This window comes from Acanthopagrus latus, chromosome 17, assembly GCF_904848185.1.
Source record: "Acanthopagrus latus isolate v.2019 chromosome 17, fAcaLat1.1, whole genome shotgun sequence".
Classification (NCBI taxonomy): Eukaryota; Metazoa; Chordata; class Actinopteri; order Spariformes; family Sparidae; genus Acanthopagrus; species Acanthopagrus latus.
In genome coordinates, this window is record NC_051055.1 from 14526808 (window position 1) to 14546289 (window position 19482).

At 39.9% G+C, this 19482-nt stretch overlaps 1 long non-coding RNA gene across 3 annotated transcripts; it reads right to left on the minus strand.

Moving 5' to 3' along the window:
* Nucleotides 1-10228: 10228 nt before the first annotated feature.
* LOC119006470 lies at nt 10229-14117 on the minus strand. Of its 3 annotated transcripts, none has more exons than XR_005070807.1 (4): nt 13912-14117; nt 12020-12170; nt 11279-11374; nt 10229-10386 (listed from the first exon to the last, which is right to left on the minus strand). It is a non-coding gene; the product is annotated as an uncharacterized LOC119006470 (long non-coding RNA). The 3 variants fall into 3 exon arrangements; XR_005070808.1 differs by having other exon boundaries at nt 11279-11399; XR_005070809.1 differs by having other exon boundaries at nt 11160-11399.
* Nucleotides 14118-19482: the final 5365 nt, after the last annotated feature.

Consider the following 19482-nt stretch of genomic DNA (forward strand, 5'->3'; position numbering starts at 1 on the left):
AAGCTAAATGTTGAGGATGATAATGCTTCCCGAATAGGGCCCCCCAAAAGACAGAAACGGCCCTGGGCTGGTCTGTTGGCTACTTGTGTTGGAGGTTAACTGTAGCATGATGGGATAACTTATGCTCTCGATGCTCTGTTTGGGTCGGTACCTGTTGAGGTGATGGAAGAGGTTGGTGGTTTTGCACAAAGGGTCTGTCCTTTCTCAAACTTCAGACAGGAGAACGATTTCTACATAACCGAAGTGGTGTGACCTTTCTTCAGGTCAGATTCCTCGCCTTTGTCAGTTTCCTTGTACTTTGTTTCATGAGTAGGACTGCTCATTGTCTCATGTCAACTGCCATTCTGAGTAGGAAGGGCCAGAAACATGCATCCACCACATGCAATTGATTGTGCGATTGGCTGTTGGTGTAGTGTTTTCTAGGTAGAAGACAAGGGACTCAAAATGAAATAAACTTTATCAAAAATACATGTCATAAATTTGTCATCGTCATCGTGGAAAATTATATCATGAAAATCATCGAGATTGTTTTATTGCCCAACCCTATACATATGTAACATATCTATGGTTTGCAGAAACGGACAATGCCAGCATTTTATTATGGTAACCAGGCTCATGTCATCCTGGAAGTTAAATCACCAAATTCTGACACTCATAAACAAGGAGCTCCCTTTGAGAGAAGAAGGAAGGGAAAAAATAAGTGTAATGTAACTCCAAAATAATGACTGTCGTCATCTGCATCTGTCTGTCTGAGGTGTTATCCCTGACATTTCAGATGCCATTTTGAGATACATTGGGAGCTTGATACATCTCCCCATTGCATTCTATTTTCAACATTACAATGACGAAGTAAGTCGTTCTTGCAGGTATAAGCAAGGTGACATATTTGTTAATGTTAGCTCCGGAGGGGATCCACATCAGTCAGGAGGGATGACATGTTTACTTTTCCCTTCGTCATTCTGGCAGAGGATTGAGAGCAAAGAGAGCAGGCAGGGTAACTGTGCTGACAAGCTTTATTTTAAGTTCAACTTAAAGTGTGACATCTTTTCAAACCAACCTTGCAGAGCTTCCACCATTTCAGACATGAGTATTCAGTTGGATGGCAATCTTACGATTCAGCATGTCTCACCAGACATTTTTTTGGGTAAGTGGCTTTGGGCACAGGGTACAGTGCCCACAATTTGTTGTGTCTTCGCCTTTATACCATAAAATACATAGTTTGTATCTCTCGACAAATACACAAGATATGCAGGTGCATTGTAAGTTCAATTCTAGTATCAGAATCATGGTTAGGTGGGTCAAATTATATAAACAAGCAACATTCACCCAACATGATGAAAGATTATACAGCTTGTGTTCCAGAAAAAAATACTTGAAAGTTTGATGATGACAAGCCTTTTGAGTTGTTAGCCGGTTTTATTTAGTAGGTGCACCGTGTCAAAAAACAGTTACCTGCGTTTATCTTCTCCCAGTGAGCAATCAAACACCATGAAAGCAAACTTTCCAACCTCTTGACGTCGAGATTCTGTTTATGCAGCGGTGTGAATAATTTCTACAGTCATCAACCTTCTATTTGCACAAACAAATCAGACTGGCGTAGATTCACAGCTGCAAAGCCTTTGCAAAATCAACAAGTTGAATATTGGAATATTAGTTTTATTGCTCCTCATAGCTGACTCACTTTGGTGTGCACAGGTGCTGCAAAACGATGCTGTTGTGCACCAATAAAAAATGAATTAGTTGTTTCACTTGCCTTATCTATTAGATATATGTCATGTGCACATTCAGAAGAGGTATATGCATTTACAAGACGCCCAATGAGTCTGGAGCTGGCAGGCACATTCTCATGCTATGAAGCATTACTTCGTACTCTGTTTTCACATACATGCAGAATGCTACCATCACAGAATCACACAACCACCTGGCTCAAATTTATCTTTTTTTGTCCCAATCAAATGAGACATGCGTATCAAATCAGAGATCAAAAGTCTATCCCCAGCTTATTTCACATGAAAGGCTTGAGTCGATGCATTATATAGTGCTTCAATCCACCATGCTTTTAGTGATTCTTCTCAGTTTCTCTTGTTAATTATTGATCTGAGCAGTGTTTAGAGCCGTGAATAATTAACATGCCTGTGTTGTGGCTGTCAGGATGGGAGTGATCACAGCAACATGTCAAAACAATATTGAGGGAAGTCTTAAATTATGCAGTGTTGCAATCACACTCATTTAGGTGTCCTCTGTCCAATTTCTGCTGCATCAGAAAAGAGCTGCAAGCAAATGCATCACACAGCACAGGGTGTGCAAACACATAACTGTAACATCACACAACACACTGTAACACAAAATAACATCACATAAAGAACATTATGTAAAATGTCATAATGTTACTTTACAAGACATAACATAACATAACATAACATAACATAACATAACATAACATAACATAACATAACATAACATACAACGAATAATATAATAGAACGTTAATTACTGTAATGTAACACAGAGTAACACAAAATGACATTACATGAATAACATTATGTAAAATGTCATAATGTTACATTACAAGACATATCATGATATGAAATAGCATACCATCAAATAACATAATGTAACATGACACAACACACACTAACAATGAATAACAACACAAATTAACATAATTTAACACAAGAAGATACAGTAATAATAAATATCATAATGTGTAACATAACATTACATAACACACAGTAACACAAAATAACATTACATGAAATAACACAATGTAGCATAACTTAATGTAACATAACATAACCTAACATACCATGATATTTTTTAAAAGAGTGTAATGAAAGTAAAATAATTCATTGATCCTGCCTCAGTCCAAATTGTATTGAATGAATACAATACACAACTCACTGTTGCCTATTCAGAACCGACTACAGTAACTGTTGGGTTTTTAAAAATTCCCTCAGGAAAGTCAAACATTGTTTATGATTTTCCAGTTCCCTTATTTTTTCTTTTTTTTTTCTTTTCTGGTCAAATGACTTAGAAGTTCAACTGTGTTTCATTGTTCACAACACTATTTCTCTTACTGCTACCTTACAGGACAAAGCCAAATCTGTGCTATATGTCTGCTCTCTCTGTGCCACCTTTAACATGCAGCTCTGCTTAGAATAAGAAAAGACTATCAAATATAAAAGATATTTTTATTTTATCACATCACAGTATTTACAAGCTGGTGCTTAACAGTTTTGACCAAAAGCCCATCCACCTATCAGAGTTTATCCTGGACAAACACAGCTAATACCTTGTTAAACTCAGTGAAGATAATAATGATCCAATCTTTGCCTGTGACATTAAATATCTTTTATACATGAACAACTTAACTACTGAGTCTAGCTTGGATGAATTAAGTTTACTGAGGCTGTTTTCTTGCGGCCTCAATAATAGCAAGAAGCCTGTTCCTTTTCCTATTACTGTGCAGAACTACATTAACATAGATATGAATATTTATGACAAAACAGCTCGAGTGGGATGATTGTCAGACACTTTGTGAGTACATGTCATTGCGACGCACTAACCTTACTGAAATCTCTTAATTTGACACATCTACTCATTCCACATAAAGTGTTTGCTTCAAGTCATGTTTTAAAATAATTTGCAGTGTGCACCGACTTTGAGAAAGCTCAGGGCATTACTAACTGATCTGTGTCACAAGAGAATAATATTCTACATCCTGCCATGTAATTAATGTGCTTTACTATAGCACTAAAAGTCCTCGCTAGAGTTTAGGTATACTACTGTAGCATGCTGAGGGAGACAAGAGTTATTTTTTTCATGTGCAGTCTATTTGGAGTTGATTTAAAGAACTATATAGACACCACTTGGTTCTGTGTCTGGCTAAACTTCTTTAACAACAATTAATTGTTGAACTTACCACCATAGAGTACCGTTAAGTATTCTTATTATCTATATTTCACTGCAGATATAACATCTGCCACTGTTCTCAAGCACTATCTATTCGATGTAAATTTCAAGTTTGCCACAACATATAAACATGTAATGTGCACTTAGTTGTTATATTTCTGTTTTATAATCAAACACTGACCAGTGATTAGCAATAATAACATCAGTGGCTCTGTACCCACTGACATGCAGGAAGATTGAAGAAGATTCGTCCTCAAATGGACATCAGACAGATCTGAGAGCCATCAGAGAGAATTCATCCCACAGTCTGGTCTCACTGTTGACTGTTAAAATGTGTTATAATACTGCAAGAGTTTGCTGGCAAAAACTGATGGATTCTATTCCTAAAATGAATAACCCAGCATTAGCTTGACTGACATTCTGTTGAGTGCATAATGAAAATAAAGACAACAAAAAAATCATGATTTTGGAACGTTATTAAATATCCTATTGAAAGAAACAACACCAGGATGATTGATAGGCTACTCCCTGGAGTGCAGATAAATGAAACATGATTTAGAAAAATAAACCAATATGGAGAAGTCTGCTTTTGCCAATGAACCTTTGTTCCAAAAATTACTTCTATAATTTTCGACTTTGTAATTATAAGGAATACTGTGCTTACCTTTTCTCAACATAGTCATTTCCCACAACACATTACAAGTCCTTCATTTCAAAGTGTTGGTTGTTTGATTTTTGCTGTTACCTTCCATCAGAGCTGTTTCTTGCTATATGCAGACTATGCGGGTGCATAGAGCCCCCACACCACTAGGGGGCCCTTTCAAGTTGCAAGTCCAGTCTCTGAGGTGTGACCCGACGGAAAAGGTGCAGGTCCAGCGCGTTAGCATTACATCTGGGAGGGAGGGTGTGTTGTTAGGCAGATGTCTGTCGTGTCTGCTGTATCCTCGTCCAGTGGAGCTGCCGTTCCATCACAGACCTCCTCTGCTGTTAAATATTCGCCATGTAACATTACTTTAGGATTATGTTTGCATGTCCTCACTCAAATGTAAAGTGTGCTAAACAACACTAATAATTATTAGCCCTATTGTGGATTATTATGGACTATTGTGGCAGTGGATTATTGCTCTGAGTGGATTATTGTCAACTCTACTGAGCCAGTGGCATTCTTTCTTTTCCACATTTAGCAGAATTTTTATTATGACAATATCATTTGAACAAATTTGCCAGCACCTTTGTTTTATAGTTCTATCAAGCACAATGTGTTGAAAACTGCTTAAAAGTGACAACTTTGAAATTGGGTGCATGCTTTAAACGGACACTGTACTGTATTTTGCAAAGTTTAAAATAAAAATGGATCAGGAATTTCTGCATCAGTGTAACATAACTCATTATATGATATGAATATGTGCTTAGGATCTATTTTGCTCAGTAACCTGAGCACGGCTGCCTTCAGCACCAGCGGACCAGTAAGTTTAAGTTTGAAAATGTTTTAGAATTTAAAATAAACATTTTTGAGGAACGCTGCATGTGTTGACCTATAGAGAATCCCCATTGTTTACCTTGTATCGTAGGTTCATCTGGCTTGGGTGGGTCAATCTAAGACTTTGATTTTAATTTGAGAGAGGTTTTCACAACTCTAGCCTGTTTTCCTTTTGAGATATAATAGACATATGCATTTTTGGGGATGACCTAAAAGGGTTAGGAATCTATTCATCATAGTTTGACAAAATAGGGGCTCCAAACAGCACCTTGCATAGGGCCCCCAAAAAGACAGAAACAGCCCTGCCTTCTATTATTCCTGATTTAACATAAAACTTGTTAAGTCTCTCTTAGGGAGAAATGATTGAGTTTGAGAGCCTAAAAACAGGAGGCTGAGCTAAACTTTTCCAGTCTTGGTTGATGCAGCATGAGTAATCTGTGTTGCCTACACCAAATCAAGTGAACAAAGCCACAGTTGGTGCAAGTGGTGTGTCAGAGGGCATCGCTTGGCATTTTCCTTTTTCCCACTACTTCCTTTCCCTGTGGTGTATGCACTGTCTTCTGCAGGCCTCCTGAGTAGGTTGTACACAAAGTCTTATGTCAGATCAGATTTCTTTTTTAGATAGGTTCTTTTAGCAGCCCAACAATCCCACACAGCACCAATAATACAAAGTTCTTTAGGACTCTTATGAACCAGCACTCCTGTGCCCCTCTCTAAGAAGTGTAGCCTTAATGACACTAATCTTACTTGATTTTGCATGACGAACTAGTTGCCCTAATAATGTTGGCTGATCTACATGTTTAAATTTTTCTAGACATCAACAAGAGATTTTGTCTCCTGAAATAACAGCTGTTTCTGGCACATTTTATAAGCTGTGGCTAGGTTATCGAGCTACATTTACATTTGCCCCTTGACTCGGCTGAAAACACGGTCTATGGCTGACCCCATAAGCCTACATTTAATTATAACGTAAGACTGAAGCTAAAGCTGTATGTCCCAGGCAGAAGTTTGCGTCCACTAGTCCATTAGTACAGTTGGATTGGATTTACTTTAAATGTGAAAAGTAAAAAGGTTTTTTCAGGATGAGTACTACCAGATGTGCTTGGCAAACTCAGTGCTGTCGCAAACAAATGTTGGCTACTGTCACTGCTGTCTCAACCCGAACAAAGTGCAGAACAGAGCTGCTAGCATTAGCCGACACTGACAGCATTCAGGACCTACTGTATTCCCCACAGTTGGCATCCTATGCAGTGCATGTACTTTTTCAGAACAAAACTTTTTATCATAAATTCTATAACCTACAACAATCCAAATTCGTTAGCTAATTCAAATTTGCTTGGAAGAACCACTCACTTTAAATAAAGTTAGCTTGTTAGTTGGACAAGCTAAAATATATAGCTGATTTGTTGCTGGTGTGCGTGTAATTGTCTTGAGATGGACTATGGCAGCTCCATGGGGGGTTACTGAACACTAAGCTGCCTCAATGATACTGGTAATAGTTGGGGTGTATTCCAAGTATTGCATTATTATTTGATTACACGAATTTGCTATTGCATTCCTGGAATGTGTCTTACAGCTGAACGCCAGCTGTTTTCTATATTTGAATGCCAGCTATTTCTCAGGAGAAGCTAATCCAGGAAAGAATAAAGTGCTAAAAGAGTCGAGGAACTGTATGTCAATGCGTACACTTCATTCCCCTTGGATATATAGGAGGAATAAACACATGGTTGCCAGTGTTTTCTAGTGCCAGCCCTGCTTGTTGTTGGCGGCACAGATGTCTGAGTGAAGGGGAGGGGGGGAGTAAGGCAAAGACACCATCAGCCCAACCACCTAACGCGACACACTGACATATGGACTGCCTGTCAATTGCAATTATTAATTTGATATTTCCCAGCCCCGGGAGCGTGGCACAACATGCTGCCCAGAGTCAGTATAATCAAATTACCGGTGCATAAGTAATGGCTGGCCATACACCACTGCTTCCCCTGACTCAACTTTTTAATTCTGCCATGCTGGCTTTGTTGGTAAAAAATGAGATGTATTTGAATTGATAACTGCAGACAGAGCTCAGTGGGATGGATACACACATTGTTTTGGGTGCAGTAACTATTGCTTTAGGGAGCTGAATACAAGTTTAGGGTAAGAATGAGAATCCTAAATGGATCCACTTAATTCTCTGGCATGCTTGTATCCAGGAAAAATCACACACCTACAGCATTTTACTTTTTATTACTTTTTATATTGTTGTTGTCTCTCTTCATACTTTTCTACAACACCCAGCAGAATCAAACGTTCAGTGGGAACAGGAATGGTCATTGTAGCAGCATTTTACAAACAATCTTACAGAATTCTTTACAAATTATAAAATATTAGTAACGGAGATTAACCAAAGCATGATAGGAAGGGATAGAGTAGAATAACAGAGGCAAAGACTGAAAATATACAATAGAAGTGGATGGATTGCATTTCATGTTGTGCTTCTCTAGTCTCAAATCACTCTACAACAAATGTCACATTCACCTATTCACACACAGATGGCAGATGCTGCTATCAGAGATGTTTTCTGAGAGGAGACAAACCACTTGAAGCAAATGCCACTGTTTTACCCCAAATGCCAGTTGTCTGCTAATTCAAAGCCAAACTCGTATTGTTGCACTGACGTGAGCATCCAGTTGATTCACGATGATTTCAACCGATTCCATGTGAATGCAGACGGACTCCTAATATCATTGGAAGAGGGGCATGCTGATGCATCCGACTACCAAGAGAGGTGAGGTTATTCAAACATAAGACAAGTTTTCTGGTGGGATGAGCTGAAGATGTCACTTCACACTTGGTGGAGCCATTACAGAAGTTGGTGTCCTGAAACCAAGAAAAAAAAGTGTTTCAAAGCTTATTTTGGGTCAAAGTCACCAAACTTTGAAATTGAGGTTTTGGCTCTCTCCTCATTTATTTGGATAAGGGGCTTGGTCTAGTTAGCTGTAAATACTGTAACTGCCTGGCGGAGTTGCCGAGATGGCTGCTGACTGGCAAAACTTGCTTAAAAGGACTTTGCTGCCGTGCAAGGCCCCATCAGGAGTAATAAAGTGTTCAAAGATATTTCTATGCCTCTCTAAGTTGCTCTTAGCCATTCACACATACAATCACACATGGGAGGAATTTGGGGTTCAGTATTTTGCCCAACGACATTTTGACATGCAGTCGGAGCAAACCACCGACTTCCTGACCAGTGGACAAGCCACTCTGCCTCCTGAGCCCCAGTTGCTACAAGTATAAGATGGTCAGCTGAGCTTTACCTCCTTCAGCCCAATATCCCCAGGATATTACCCCAGGAGGTTACTTCAATATTGGATGAATCTGCAGTGTCAACGCAGGAAGCAATGTGACCTATAGGAGTGCGAAAGGTGAGCTGTTATTCAATTGGTATACCAACTGAAAAATGATCTTCTCCAATCTCTTTTAGTAATTACAGACAAACTCTTTTCCCAGGTGTTCACTGCACTCATGGAATCAGGACAATGATCATTCTGTAAATGAGTCAATACAGGTATTTCAGGAGTCATTTCACACAGTAAGCTCTCACATGTTAGCCTTGTTCGGCAAGATTAATCCCAATCAATATTCATTAATGATAATCAATGCAGTGCAATCTCTTTCAACCTCAGAGGAGTGGACCAAATTAATGAAATTAATGAAGTGCAGAGTTTGAGACTCGGGCCATCAGCCTCTGGGTTTTTGCATCATCTGCTTACAGTACAGTACATCTGCTTACTGTGTACTGTACTTAATAGTACAGTACACAGCTGTGCTTTGGGGTGGCCGGTTTGTCGTGATTTATGGTTCTGTTTCCCCTCTGAGGGTACACTCTCCTGATGGGAGGACAAATATTTATTGTATTAAGCCATATACTTTTTTTTGGATGGAATTTAAATAAGCCTGTACAAGAAAGAACAGCAATCAGACTTGAGAGATTAGCAGCAAACAGGCCATGCAGCTTCTGTGTGAGTCACTGACACATATTTGACTGCCAAGGACATTACATGTAGACCATCCTCAAGGAAAAACTCCCCCTTAAAAGTCTCGCCTGCCTAGAATTTCATTTTCCTGCAATACAGTTGATCAATAATTTGCTCAAGCATGCCTTGCTCTGCAAATGGAGTGATGATTACTTGTGCAGACTTCTAATTGCCTTGTAAATGAAAGCAGAATTACCAATACATCAAGCTGGATCCAATGAACTGTTTGTTTGCTCACAATCACTGAGTCTAGACACTTCAAATAATGAGAACTTTTGGAAGCGTCTAACTGCATTGTGACGGAGGCAGTGATTGGATCCTGACACTTCAATATCAGTTCTTGTCTTGTCAGTTTTCTTTTATTTGAAAAGATCAGTGTCAGCTCGAGGTATTTTCATTGGTGGCCCAGTGTCCATGAAACTGGTGACATTATTTCTCACATATTGCTCGCCTGCAAGTGTGAATAGCACCCTGACAAGGTGCTAGGCCCTCTTCACAGCTTGCTCCGGTTCATCGCGCATGACAGTAGCATCTGTTGTCATGTGTGGTACAGTTCATACATCTACAGTATTCCTGTGAGTGAATTCTTCTTAGATAGATCTAAATTTGCCTCCCTACCCCACCTGCTGTGTGTTCTGGACATGTGTTTGAGTAACATGGAATGTCATCAGTAACCTAAAATGGCACACAAATGCTGCCAGTGGCTTCTTCAATTTTCACACATTTATTTTCCAAACATATTTTTTTCCTCTTCGTTTCTGAAACTCGTACTTCCTATGGCAAAAATAATTTCATCAGCTTTGGAGGAGAAAGCGTGGGTTTAGGATTAAGTGCAGCGGACTCTGAGGCGACCACTGCCCATGGCATCTTTCAACAGTCCAACCTGACAAGCTGGACAGCCACAGGAAGGAGAGGAGGACATCTGGGATAAAAGCCATGCTCATCCAGCTTGGATATAAGGTATCTCCGGGCTAGCACCTGGTTGCATGAAAAAGAAATAGACAAAAATGGCAAAATGTGACTCACGCACAGGCGTGCAGGCATCAAGCTGTGAAAGAACAACCATGCAATAAAAACACAGCACACAACCATATAAAATATAGAAAACTGTCACTTCTGCCCTTTGACATCTACTTGATGTTAAACTTTTTTAATATGTAGCTGCAATCATGTTATCATTGCTTTGTTATTGCCCTGTTTTCGTTTTCCCAGATGCAAACTTAAAAAGTGTAAAAACCTATGATGATGTGACTATTATGCTTCAAGGCATGACACTATTGATCATCACCTGTTTCTACAGCCCGTGGATGAGTGAATGGGAGCTAAGGTAAGTGAAAGACACAGCAAACACTCAGCAGAAACAGCATAACCAAGTAAGATTTGTGCTTGCATCCAAACAGCTATGCAGACAACACTGCCTCCAAGATTCTTGGCAAGTCCATATCCATGTGACAGTTTCCTGCATTTCAGTGCCTCCCACTCAAAATAAACAATAAGGATAAATAGGATTGCAGGCTCCCTTAACATATTCTATATGGACTGGAATAGGTTTGTAGACAATCTAGAAGAAATTGCAGCTTCGGGGCTTTCTTTAATTTCACTTTAGTCACTCTTGTCTACTCGTTTTATCAGTTGGATTTCTAGTTCTGCTTGTAAAATATCCATATAAGGGAAGTAAACGTCAACGTGTTCTCCTGTGTGCCTGTGATACATTATTCTGCTTTGCCTAATCTGTCTTAGTCAGAGCAAACCTGGATTTCTGGTCTTGCAAACACCTGGGAAGGGGGTTTCTTTTTAACGGAGGTGACATTTGTCGTCGGCTGATGTGATTGATTAAAGTGACGAGCTCTAATCGAACAGCGTTCCTCACCCATATGGGCTTCAGTCTGGGTGTGGTTTCTTCCTCCTCTGCTTCTAAGATGTAAACTGCTGCGCCTGCACCATCTGCTGCGCCGTTTCACATCCTCTGCACAAATGTGAGGGTTGAATTACTGAAATGGGGACATGTTGTTCAGACACTCGTACCTGATGATAGTGTGTAATGTCTCGGGTTGATTACAATCAAGCTCGAGAACTGATATGCTGGCTGAGGTGATTCTGTTTTTGCAGATTTACAGTACTTAGTGTGATAATAGGTTTTATTGAAGGGTGCTGAAAAACCATAGCTAAAGTCTATATTTTCCAGCCTATATGACATATTAATAGCAAATATGGTAGACTAGTGTTTCAGGTTTTCATCGGCAAACAGTTTTATAACTGTGGTCATTTCAGGAAACAAATCAATATTTTACAAAACACAGTACATTTCTAAACCACAGCAAAATTTCAAAAAACACAACAACATTTCACGAAACACAACAATTAACAAAACACAACATTTCACAAAAGACAACAATTAACAAAATACAACAGTTAAAAAAACATAACATTTCACAAAACACAACAATTAACAAAATACAACAATTAACAAAACAACATTTCACAAAACACAACAATTAACAAAACACAACATTTCACCAAACACAACAATTAACACAACACAACATTTCACAAGACACAACAACATTTCACCAAACATAACATTTCACAAAAAGCATTTCTTAAAACGCACATGTAATTAAAGCTCTCCCTGCCGCTGCTGATTTCCTTGGATCACTTCCACTGTCTGAATGAAGGGGCTGCTGTTTCACGTGGATGTTTGGGCCCAGGGGGACCGACAGGAACAGAAGAGTGGAGGACTCCATGCTGTGAGAGTCAAACACCTTTGGGAAATGTTGTCAGACAAGGGGGCAACAACAAGGGTCACAATTCCTGTGATTGTTTGTACCCACCACTTCCAACAGTAAGTGGTTGCAGTCCAGGCAAGCCTCCTCTACAAGCGTTACTGTATTATCTGATGCCGAGAAAACAGAATTTTAGGGCAATGTTTTTCCTCTGTTTTTTTTTTTTTTTGTTTGTTCAATTTCATGAACTAAAAGTCAGTATTCATTTTCACTTAACATTGTATGTTCCTTGGAGCAATTACTGAGTCTGTTTTGGGGAACAAAACACATATGATTTCACTTCAGACTGAGCCAAAACAAGAGCTTGTTGATCTAACTCCAGGGAGGAAAATGGGCTGTATGGTACAATATATGTGACATTATAGGAGGTACAGTATGTTTTCTGGCAGCACATACCATAACCCAAGTCTTCAGTGTGCTTAATGTAAGATATGGTAATTCTGGCTTTTGATGTGTCTGTAATGGCAGCTGCTGCGTAATGAACACAACTTCCATTGTGTGTGCTGAGCTTCTACAGATAGAAAAGAATAATGGTTAACTCTGCAGAGACTCAAATGAGACCAGTGAAGTCGGATTCCAGAATTAGACGGATCAAAAGAGGACTCCTCATTTTCGCTCAGTATGTAAAATGGATGTGAATGGACCGCACATGTATGTGTAAGGCGGACAAAACACTTTACAATTTGCCTCCTCTTCATCCATTCACACACACACACACGACCGAGCCACAGCCACCCGATGCACTTTATGTATCTGCAGGTGGAGGCAGGTGATTGATTCATCAAGCCTGGAAAATCAATGGTAACCTGCTAGAGTTGCCGCTCATCGCATCAAAGCAATAAAAGCAGTAAACCTCATCTGACTCAGATACAAACCACATAAATGTGAGGAAGATAGAATCGTAGGAACTGGGGGAACACAAAGGAAAATTAAATGACAAATATTACAAAATGATGTTTTTGCAGCCAGGAAATCTTATACATACGGCATTACATTTGATTTTCCTGGGCTCAAGCTCATTGTATTAGTATAGACTGGGGCTGATCAATTGCAGGTGCTAGAACAAAACCACTGTGCAGTATATCACTCTGTACAAAGTGATTAACTTCCCGTCTTTGAGAAACACACTCCTCAGGAATAATGATACATGCAAGCAGTGCATTCTGTCTTCAAACCATTTATATCGCTAGAAAAAAAAAATACAAACGACATAAAACAATGTAATTATGAGGAGTGTCTTGTCATAGTTTTGATTCCTTCTGAGTGAAAGAACACTGAAGACCAAGATGATGTCTGATCGTAGCTTTTTTACAACTCTACATTCTGGTTATTACCATTGTTTCTTGCTGCAAACAGACATGCTGTACGGGGGTAAAAAAAAACAAACAAACAGTTATCTTGTCAAAAGGGGAATGATGAGGCAAAGCTAATCACCATGCATTGATTTACTGACATGATTCAGCTCAAGCTTTCTTATAGGATAGAGAAGGAAATCAATTACTGAAAGAATATGTGGTGAGATTTCTACATCTAATAAGGATAAACTGTAAAGATAATTCAAATATATTTGTTTCAACAATGCATTCTGAATGTATTACTATGCAAGGAATGTATTTACTATCATAATATATATAGGCACCTCAAAGGAAAACCACACTGTGTTCTCTAGTTATTGCCGCTCTGCAAGTTGTTTCCCTTTGAAAATGTCGGGCTTTTGTACCTTCACAGCTTGCTAGACTGTGCAGATCCTGTCCTACAGTAGAAGCAAAGGGCAACATGTGAAGATGAATCACTGCCGCTCAGTCTCCAGAAAGAGCAGGCCATCACCGGGGTCAAAGAAACCGCAGCTGCTTCACAAAGTTGTCAGTTCCAAACCAGCAGAGCTGCAGGGCACAGCCCAGTGTTTGTGACACGTGCTCTTTTGAACGCTCGGGATCCTGCTCTGCCTTTGTCTTAAGTTCAGATGCCTGATGGTTTGAAGTTAATTGTTGTCATGGAAACAGCGATAAGATGAGTGGGCCTCTCTTTTTAAAAGCTTTTTTTAATTATTATTCACAGTGGCCCAAAGACCCGGTACTGACACACAGCCTGGTGGTTGGGAACCTCTGAAGTGGTGCATAACAATGTGCGAAATGTGCGAGGGGATATACGATTTTCATTTCATGTTGCATTTTTTTCTTTCATTCTCTTTCATTTTCTAATTAGCGTAAGAGTGAATGTTCCCACCACTCAGTAGGAAGAGGTAAACTCCAGGCTTTTTATTCCACACAGCAGGTGGACGAGCTTGATGAAACAAGAAAGGATAGTTTAAACACTCAAAGTCTTACTGTGGCATTTTCAAATATCCCAGAAAATTACCCCAAGATGATGCTTAATGGCAGATGATCCTTTGAAGTGGAACAAAAGATAAGCCACTGATCCATGTCCAAGCCCCATCCACAAAAAACATGAGCACATAGCTGAAATGCAGTTTTGGGTTTTTTTAAGACGTTGCTACTGGCTGTTACATGATAACCCCCTTTAATATCACACTTGCTGTCAGATGACAGTCTTAAAAATACTATAAACAACGGAGGTTTATGGGATTTCTGTGTTCAGCTAATTCTAATCTCGATGCAAGAAAGACACGCACAGTTAACCTCTAGCGGTGAACTCCGCTGCTCTCATCTTTTCACAGTTTCTTATCCATGCTGGTGACTTGTGTTCATCCTATTCTTCTTTAATTCCAATAAATGCATGCTGCAGTAATGAGGCAAAGTCAGAGCTCCCCTGTTTCCTTTCATTTGCTGAGAGATCACAAAGCCAATGTATCACACGGGGGTTTCTAGCGCCCTCCCAGCTGACCATGGCTAAATGGTGTTTTTGCTCCGCTGAACACTAATCCCTCTGTCAGATAAGGCCCATTATAGCAGGGGTGTGTAGCCAGCCCGCTTCAGTTTGAACAGACATTGGAGCCATCTGTGGCAGACAGCGCAGTCCTGCAGGGGACGGCAGTTCAATGGCACTGCTGGCGTGTTTGTGCGTCCATAACAACGCTGCGCGTCTTTGTTGCAGCACCGTGACTCCTTCTTGCACTCGATTTTTTAAAGGCGAGCGAGGATTCATTAAGGAGCCTCACTGTCAGAAACAAAAGACTGCTCGAACAGTCGCCCCTGTTGCTCCGTACCTGTCTGGTATAATACACAAGGCAGAATCAGATTCAGTCACTCTTTATTATGTGACTTGGAGCAATGTGAAGCCGCTCATATTTCATCATAGGACAGACAGGAATCGGGAGATGGAGGGAGTTTGCAATGCATCAACTGCGTTAGACTGCTCTGACAGCACACGGGCCGTTTTATGAGCTGTTATCCTCTACATCTGTACATTAGATTTTATTGCGAAATGAAGGTTGCTCTCGTGAAACTCATTTGGAAGTCTGCAGATCTATCATCGGCTCTCCCAGACCCAGACAGCTGCATGGAAATGAGGAGCCCGTACAGATGCACTTTATATTGTGGGGAGAGCATGCAGACGTTGTTATTTTTCTCCCCTCCAAAAAAGAAAAAAATTGAGGAGCTGTGGTCGGACACTCGCAGCCTGAGGGCATGGAAATTTAACTTGTGTGTGAAATGTCTCATATATCGAGGCCCACAATCATTGGTATTCTTTGTAGTGTGTTTGTAACGACATACATCAGCCATTTCAGCGTTATGGCCAGCAATAGAGCATATATGACACCATTAGATAGATATTTTGTTAATAAAACCCCTCAACCCTTAAATCCCCAGAAAGAAATCAAGAAATGTATCTTATTTTATTGCAGTGTACTCAGTGAAGAAGCATCTCCCCCCTCGCTCGTCATGTTTTTTTTTTATTTTCCATTGAATGTGTTCAGGAGAGTTGTAGACTCATCCATTAGTGCCTGTTTACCAGTTGTTCCCATGCAACACCTCCATTACACCCAGTAACACAGTGACCACCTGGGGCACTGCAGGGGCACCAACATCAGCAGAGGAAAGAGCGTTGCGTCTCTCATGCAGCTGCGGAGGCCTTTTATTAATGCCATCAAGGGGTCTGTTCTGTTGATCTTTCAAAGAGGTAACATCTCTCACACGCAGTGTAGGGGAATCTTGGGAGTATAATGTCAGGGGAATAGGCTGGGAGATAGTAAGGAGCACTCAGAATGACTCCTCTGCCTGCCTCCTCTCAACATCACACACATGCACACACACATATTTTCCCTGTGTACTGTCAGATGTGGGTGTCATTATGGGAAGGAAGCACTCACTAATGAGGTTTTGGGTGGTTCAAAGTAGATCTGTTAACAAATCTGTTTCTTTACACAGGAAGAGTTAAGGATCAGCCATTTTGTTCATATTCTTGTTGTGGGATATCGTTGTCTTTTCCATTGCTCTGGGGCAGCGGCGAATTCTGAATGTCTGAAGGACAGGTGTGAGGAAAATAAAAAAAAGCACCAGCTGTGTGCACTTCTGCATGTTTTGTCCACTAGAGGGGCACTTTATCATCTTTATTATGTTTTATCTACCATAGCGGCGTCAATTTTCAAATAGTATGTTTCAAAAATATAAATTTAAAAAGGCATTCAGGATCAAAGCAACATCATGTAAAAATTGTCGTTTTGTGCAACTCGGCGCCCCCCACAGATTCTGAGTGCAACACCAGTGTTGTAAATACAAATCCCAGGTCTGTAACAGTTTGTCCGATTTAATGCGGGTGCTGACTATAAACAAAACTCATTACATCATCACTACGTTATGTGTCAAACACTTGTGTGTTGTAGCAAACATGTGTGTAACGCTGTGATCCTACCCTCTCACTGAAGTTACATAGTGCAGAAACAAGTGACGGGGGGGCGGAGCTGCTGAGACAGAGGCACCGTTCACTCTGTTACAAGACACCGAACCATCGACAAGATTTTGAAGCTGTTATTTTAAGGTGAAAAAGTTACTGTACTGTACATGTACAATGTGATTAGTGACGCCCACCCGGCCTCAGCAAGTGCAATTTGTTTTCATGAGAAATGCTTCCAGACCGACACTCTGTTTGACCTTTAATGAGAAGATTTACATTTACTGCCATTTCAGCAACCAACATAACCACGCACATGTAGGGTGAATATTCAAATGAGCATGACCTGTTTAAATGTCAACAACTCGGACCGATAAAGATACAATAAAAGGCACTTTCATTTGACTTTATCTACTGGTCCCTGGTGCCTCGACAAAACCCAGCAGCCTATTCCTTGTTAAAGAATGTAATTTGGATAATCCATTCACGCCATTGCTCCGCCTTTCGACAAAAAGTCAGTGGCTTAGAAATTTCTGTTTTGATGTTTAATAATTTAGCCTAAACAAATTGCAGCATCTACTAGCATTTACTGGATCCTCTTTATTGATCCCTAGTTATGAAATGGTGTTCTCTATTCATTCAAGTAACATACCGAGAGCAGCAAGACATAATCATCATTATAATCAGTTTCAGCCTACAGTATTAACCAATTAACAAAATTAATATAAATTGAGTGTAAACTGTGCTTTACAGGCAATTACATTCTGAATTGCACAGATTGGTTTGTATCAAAGCTAAAAGCCTTTTACATTTACACAAAAATTAGAAAAATTGTAGACATGAATCAACCACTGCACAGTGTGGAAGTGAAACATCCCCAAAATGCTGTCATTCATGGAGAATTAGAATCAGTTATCATCTGATTATTTCAAGCGACAGCCTTTTACCTCGTGGTTTTTGAAGTTTGATTTTTTTTTTTTATGGTTTTGGAGGCCAAAGTACTCGAGTGTGATACAGATATTCTCAGTTCACATCGAGGCTTTGACAGAGACATGAAAACATGAGGGAGCATGAATATTTACAGAACCAGAGAGCGCGCTCATTACCACTATTGATTTTTATTGAAAATGCTACAACATCTCCCCTCACTTGATAAGGACTTGAAGCACAATTAGAATCAATCACTTTATTCAACGGATATTGTCCATAGAGCCTGAAAGTGAATCTGGAGAAGCTCTGTACTGTACAGAAGCTGAGTAGAGCTGTGGCTGCAAATTTATATTTCACTCTTGTTATCTTCAAATCACGACTGAAGTGTTTCATTAACTCAACGACGTATAACTTTGTTTGTGATGTTGGCTTAATGCTCTCAGATAACACTGAATAGTTTTGGTTAAAATCACAGCTTGATTAGGCAGCTAACTGAGGTTGCACGTTTGCCTGTGTCATACATAAACCCCGTCTACAATACAATCAGATGTGACATGGTCTTTACTTTATCTACATGGATTGCATGTCTGTCTTGCACCGAGAACCTCTGGGAGTGGAACCTTTCTGTGTGAAGTCTGCATGGTTTCCTTCCCTCACACAGGTGAGGTGAATGAGAAATTCTTCACTTGGAAATATGTAAGCCTGGATCATTTGTTTGCCATGATTGGAGGCAATGCTGTGATGGACTGGTGACTGTTCCAGAATGTCTTCCACCTCCAACCTGAGCTCTAGATTATGAAATTGATTAGATAAAATACATTAAGACATGAAATGGCATGCCGGAACAAAGAGAAAACAAGGGATCAACAGTGAAGTTGCAGAGTTACATGAAATATACAGTATGTGTATATATATTCATTCCCACATGTAGTGGAGCACAAAAGAAATGAAATAATTTCACAGTGCGCTACACAAAACTCTGATTAATTACTGGAACAAGTCTGAATGAATCATCAGTGAGTAACTCCTGATTAACTGTGATTCAAGAACTCATAATGACTCGTTGCTAAAGATCAGACTGGAAGATACTTTATTAATAAATCATTGTGTAAAACTTTGCTCATAAATATCCGTAAATCAGCATACTGACCACTCCCTACACGAGTCTTTCCTGATCAACTACGCACCAGCAGCTGATTGGCACAAACTATTGACGACTCATTAATTACTAAAAATGTAATCGTGAGTTACTGTTTTTGTGCCTCCTCCAGCAAAGTGACACATAACACTCCCTCATCACTTCATGTTTATGATGAGTTGCTGCAGAGAGTGTATTGAAAAGCTGAGGTATCTGGATGGCGACGCATTCCGATCTTTGATTTTACTTAGTTTAGATTTAATGATGATTAATTGTTTTTCCTTGTGTGAGTGGCGGAATATAGACGTTGTTGAACTTGCAGGTCCAGGCGTCCCAGAGTTGTGTTTCAGTTTTGGGTGTGTTAAAGGTTAGCAGATGGCAAGGCCACTATAAAGCACTAAACTGAGTTTGACCCTCACGCCAAATGGTGGG